General features: G+C 43.8%; 1 long non-coding RNA gene across 1 annotated transcript; it reads right to left on the minus strand.

Moving 5' to 3' along the window:
- Nucleotides 1-1,228: 1,228 nt before the first annotated feature.
- On the minus strand, nucleotides 1,229-5,809 carry LOC119301403. Its single transcript, XR_005147038.1, has 3 exons — nucleotides 5,127-5,809; nucleotides 4,549-4,679; nucleotides 1,229-3,047 (listed from the first exon to the last, which is right to left on the minus strand). It is a non-coding gene; the product is annotated as an uncharacterized LOC119301403 (long non-coding RNA).
- Between the last annotated feature and the right edge of the window lie 311 nt (nucleotides 5,810-6,120).

Raw genomic sequence — 6,120 nt, forward strand, 5'->3', positions numbered from 1 at the left:
CAATGCCGAAGACAACACTGCACGCCGGACTCATCATCATTGAAGCCTGGTTCAGGGGCTACTGAGGGAGTCCGGGATTAGGGGGTCTCCGGACAGCCGGACTATATCCTTTGGCCGGACTGTTGGACTATGAAGATACGAGATTGAAGACTTCGTCCCGTGTCCGGATGGGACTCTCCTTGACGTGGAAGGCAAGCTAGGCAATACAGATATGGATATCTCCTCCTTTGTAACCGACCTTGTGTAACCCTAGCCCTCTCCGGTGTCTATATAAACCGGAGGGTTTTAGTCCCTAGGACAACAGATAATCATACCATAGGCTAGCTTCTAGGGTTTAGCCTCTTCGATCTCGTGGTAGATCAACTTTTGTAATACTCATATCATCAAGAATAAATCAAGCAGGACGTAGGGTTTACCTCCATCAAGAGGGCCCTTGGGTAAAACATCGCGTCCCCTGCCTCCTGTTACCATCCGCCTTAGACGCACAGTTCAGGACCCCCTACCCGAGATCCGCCGGTTTTGACACTGACAGTATGTGTGATAAAATCATCGTGCTTGGTGCATTTGTTGTCCCATCACTACTGAAGCTGAATTGAAATTCTTAGAACAAAGCCCACGTTTGTAAATGTGGCAGATCATAGCTGTCAATGGTGGAGCTTTAATTATTTTTGTTACCTTGCAGCCCAGGATTATACTGCTGTGCTCTGCTATTTATCAAACTTCATTGCCATGTTGTAGTATATAGTCATGCTCACTCACTCTTCTCTCTCTACCATGTAATGGCACTGGCACTGAAATTATTCAATCTCTGTATAAAAGGACTCACCAGTATATAATCCAGTGCTACTCCTCTTATTATCTAATCTATCCATGCTATGACTACATATTTATTTACTGTACCAAACATGTCCACTGCATATCTGTTTTTGTTATGCCAATAATTTCAGTAAATTAGAATATACAGTAGTACACCTCGTGACTATTCTTGAGATGGTCTTTCTTATTTTAGCTGATCCATCCCATGTGATATGCTAGAATCTTGCCATTCACTGTCCTTTTATTTGTTCCATGCCAAATGGACCTCTCATTAGTTGATGTAGTTGTCAAGCAAAAATTTCGGTCCACTAACCCAAATTAATTCAAATAACTAAAAGTAATCCAAATCAATTCAAATAATTCAAATAAATCCAAATAACCCAAATTAATTCAAATAACCCAGATAATTCAATTAATCCAAATAACCCAGATAATTCCAATAAATTCCAACAAGGAGTTGATATACAAGGATTAGACAATGCATACACAAGGACATGCCATAAGGGCATCTTTGTCCCCTCTTGACACAAGATTACATAAGACATACACAAGGAGCACCTGACTACATGACATAAGGGCCCCTTTGTCCCCTCTTGACTACATTCTTTTCCTTTCTCTGGCCACTTCTTCCCTTCCCTTCCCTTTACTTTTCTTTCTTTTCCCTTCTCTAGCTAATTCTTTCCTTTCATTTTCTTTTCCTATTGCAATTTCCATTTCTTCTATAACGTCCCTAGTATCAACAACTACCCGACTGTCGCAATATACACCAGTTATTTCCATTCCAGCATTCTGAACGCGGTCCTTGTGCCAGTGGGGCAACTTATATTGATTTCCTCCTTTGTCTTTCATAACTTCAAACATAACTGCTTCTAATGTGATAAAGCTTCTGTGCAACTTGTCGGGATCGTAGTTCTCGAATTCCTCTTCCACACCCTGTACCAGTTCCTGGATGTTTGTAGGTGACTTGCAGTCGGTTAGAGACTGGAGAGAGTTATGGAAGCAGACGTCCAAACAATTTAACTCAGGGCTATTTGGGGGCTGTTGTAGCAATCGGATGTCAACATCTGTTTGTTCCACAGCTTCTCAAAAAGATACATCATTGGGAAGGACATGAGGCTTTTGTGTTATCTTGTTGGATGAATATTGTTGCTCCCTCATCATCGTCAGGCCACTTATCCTGAATTGCCGGGATAACCTTATTGATTAGATAATCTCTGCACACAGGTCTAGTTACTTTCACTGATGTCAACACTTTTGTTCCCTTTGTTCTGTTATGACTTGTTCGCTTCGCCTCAGTCTCTTCGACGAATGCCCAAATGCCGATCTTCCCATCGAATGTTAGCTCCCCCTCGTTGTTATATCAAGGCCTGGCAACAGCTGTTAGGAACATTACCTTCCCAATGCTGTGAGTGTTTGACACAGTGCGCTTCGGTTCAGGTTCTCCTGGAAGTACATAGTAACTATTCTTCACTCTCGTCATGTCAAACCACTTCTCATCGATGTGAACCATATTCTTCATTGGTTTGAACATAGCCCGAGAAGTTGAGATCGAATTGTCATCGACCATGGACATACAAAATTTCAATCTCGCAAGCTTGTTCTCTAGCTTGAGGTGAGGCTTCACGGTGCTTGTGATGCGGTTGAGCTCATTCAACTGGAACCTCTTATGTAGGGTCGATCGGGCCACACCTAGAGACCGTGCCAGAGATCGAATTGTTTTTCTTTTATTCAGTGGGATTGTTGAAGTCCTCTCTAGATCTAGCTCCTTTCTCTTTCGGCCAGATCTTCCCGGCTTCTTGCTTGAGACATCTACTTCTTTGCCATCGGCAATTTGCTTTTTGGCGTCTTCCCAGATTCTTTCAACAGATCGTACACTTATGTCCAACAGGTTTGAGACTAGCAGCTTGTCGTCTGGTTGAACAGACCCATCTCTGAGCTCGATTACCAGCAAGGCGAAGTAAACACCATGCCTCTCCTTATCTGACAATTCTCTTCTCTTCTCTTGAAGTATCCAATTCATAACTTCATCCTCTTCCTCTTGAGCTTCATCCTCTTTCCCTTCATCTTCTTGAGGCATCCAATTCATATCTTCATCGTCTTCTTCTTGAGGCATCAAGTTCAAATCCATAGCTACATTCTCTGCCACTTGAGGTTCCTCCTCTTGAGGCATCAAATTCAAATTAATACCTTCATCGTCTTCCTCTTGAGGCATCATGTTCAAATCCATACTCCTGCTATCAATGACAAAAGATGAGTACATCATGGTACCATAACAAGGATATACACACAAAAAATGAGTAGAATGACAGGAGCCTTGCAAGCATTACAAAATGTGAACTACTGACTAAGAATGAGTAGAATGACATGAGCTTTCGTATTGCCTAGGTGACTGGGTATATATAGTGGAAACAAACTGAAAAAGAAGAAAAAATGCATTCTATGCAGTAGGCATTAATACAGAGGATACTTCAAGAGAAGAGAAGAGAAGAGAAGAGAAAATGCATTCTATGCAGTAGGCATTCTATGCTCTTCTCAACTTATTACAGTTGGATGATGGCTTGGAGTTCTCCTTCACTGATAAGAGGCGTTTTGCAAAAATACGATTGCTTGACAACGTAATATTCTTGTGATTCCTTGAAAACAAAATTTGTTCTCTCAATATGTGTTTTGTACTCTGTCTCTGTTTATTTCCACTATATATACCCAGTCAGAAGCTGTCTCTGTTTTTATATTGCTTGACAACGTGATGGCTTGGAGTAATTTGTTTTTGTTATTCTGTCTCTGTTTAATAGCCAAAAGCTGTCCCTCCAATTTCTGAACTTGGACCAGATGCCCTACGCGAACCAATGCAGCTTGATGATTTTGTACAATCTTTTGGTAGAAAGAATGCGCCAATAAAATCCCTTTTGCTTGATCAGGTATAATCTTAAGCTCCATACTTTGCTCAAACTGCTTGTCTGAAGCAGAAGGGTTATCCATATTATATTCAGATATCATATAAATTCAGAATTCAGTTATGAGCTTATAGCAAAGTGTTGTTAAATAACTGAAGAAATTTCTTGACTTCATTTCCAAATATTTCTAAACCTCAAGCACCGGTTAACATTTTTTACCAGTTAATTTATAGCTTGTGGTTTAAGATGATCATGTAGTTGCCTCAGTAGCACACAGGCACACACAGTCATCCCTTTCATTCTTATTTTCAAGGTAATGTTTAGCACAAAAACCTTTTTATTTATGCCAATTCTTACACCCCCTTTTGTTGAATCATCTTTGCAGAGCTTTATGTCAGGAATCGGCAACTGGATGGCAGATGAGGTGCTTTATCAGGTATGTTTCCCTGACAATGCTAAAACTGCTTTGCTAAATAAAATTATAAGAGGCGTTAGTCTTTTAGTTTATCTATCCTCTGTATCATAGTTCTACTCTAGTGAGGTGGCTTGTTATATGCAGAATTTGTTTTTATCTCTGAACTTGTATGATATGTGAACCCCAAAACATGCATCGTCAGACATGTGTAGGTTGATGCCCCTCCATTTTTCACATCACAGGTGATCATTTTCTTTTTAAATGCTAGGAAAAGGGGAGGTGTTCACCATACTATAGAGAGCAGAAAGATTGATGGCTAGGGAAACTCATGGAGAAAAGAAGACAAAGTTCTTCAGTTAACATTGACTGACTGAGTATCTACTGATTTTTTTAGTTAACTCATGGAGCAAATCCTTACAGTACCTTCTTCCTGATGAATGTATCTCTGGCGGCAGCACGGGCACACGAGCAGCAGCAGTACGGGTAGACGAGCAGCAGCAGTACGGGTAGGAGCTCCACCGGTTAGTTCCTTACTCGCTCGATAGTTCTAGAACCTGACAGATAGAAACTGCTGTTTCAGAAGGAAATGAAACAGAAACAACTAACCAAAGGGAAATCAGAGTGCCTTGAATCCCAAAATTAGTTTTCCTTCCATATGCAGAGATTTGTGTTTGGGTGTGGCCACGATAAATTAGGATCACGACGCTGTGTGGGTGTCAGATCAGTTCAACTGATTCGGTTGACAGGAATAATGGGGACATTGACTCAAGAATGCATTTTAAAAACTGCTTTGTTGCCTATCATCTTCTCTGATCCCCTCCTGCCATGGCTATGGATTTTCTCAATTAGCTCCAATGGTGGTGTCTGTAAGACATGGAAGTGTGCAATTTTTTTGTATGTGATCTCAATTTTTGCTCATGCGTGCTTTTTTCAGTTATTTTTTCCCATATTTTGGAAAGAACCATGCACAAAGGAAACAAACACTTCATCTGATGGAGTACCTTCTTCAGCTAGCAGTACTCTGATGGAGTAACTTCTTCAGAGGGCAAATAGCACCAGCAGTAGCAGTCACGGCGGCAGTCAACAGCAACAACAGCAGCACAGGCAGAGGAGTCGTAGCATCAACACGGGAAGAGGAGCAGAAGCAGCACCACCGGCGGCAGGGGAGAAACAGAGGAGAAACAAGATGCAGCAACACGGGCTAGCACCACCGGTGGGCACGCAGGCAGAGAAGGAGCACGACGGCTGCGCATGGGAGCTCGACGAGGACTCGCGGGAGACCACGGAGGGCGCGCGCGAGCTGCTGTCCACCGGATCGTGGAGGCCGGCTCTGGCGATGCCCGTAGTTGGATCGCGGTGGCGCACGGGAGGCAGCTCAAGGTGGACTCGCGGGAGCTCGAGGACGATGAGAAGGAGCTCCTGCTCCACCGGATCGTGGTGTCAAATTCCGGCGACGCCCGCAGGTAATCGCCGCGGGAGGGGATCGCGGCGGCGCAGGTCTGGGCGGCGGTGGCGGAGCAAGTACTTGGCGACGGCGGCGGCGTTGAAGGTACTTGGCGGCGGAGGCGGAACACTTCCTTGTGGGCGGCAATCACGCAGCTTGGCGGCGCCGGCCCCTGGAGACGCACGGGCGACGGCGGAGGAAGAAGACAGGGGTGGAGGGACTTGTTTGCTATTATTCTGAAACTACGAGGGCTTTTTTATAAAATTGTCAATGAACTAGACATGTCTTTCGGGACGGAGGGAGTTTGACTTTGTAAGGTCTTGTGTGAATAATTAATAAAATGGTTGCATGCATCGTCCAGATGCAGAGGCCGGATGTCCTCCTCCATTTTTAAAAAAAAGCTCCACCTCCGTAACCTCCTCCTCTGGAGCCCCGAGAAGTGAAGGTGTCTGCTTCCATGTCGCCGCCAAGTAGCTAACCGGCTAACGATGTTCGACCAACTAAGCTTGGCTTCAACGTGACGGTGGGAGCAGTGGCCTTCTTGCACTACT

Source organism: Triticum dicoccoides, chromosome 5A (genome assembly GCF_002162155.2).
Source record: "Triticum dicoccoides isolate Atlit2015 ecotype Zavitan chromosome 5A, WEW_v2.0, whole genome shotgun sequence".
Classification (NCBI taxonomy): Eukaryota; Viridiplantae; Streptophyta; class Magnoliopsida; order Poales; family Poaceae; genus Triticum; species Triticum dicoccoides.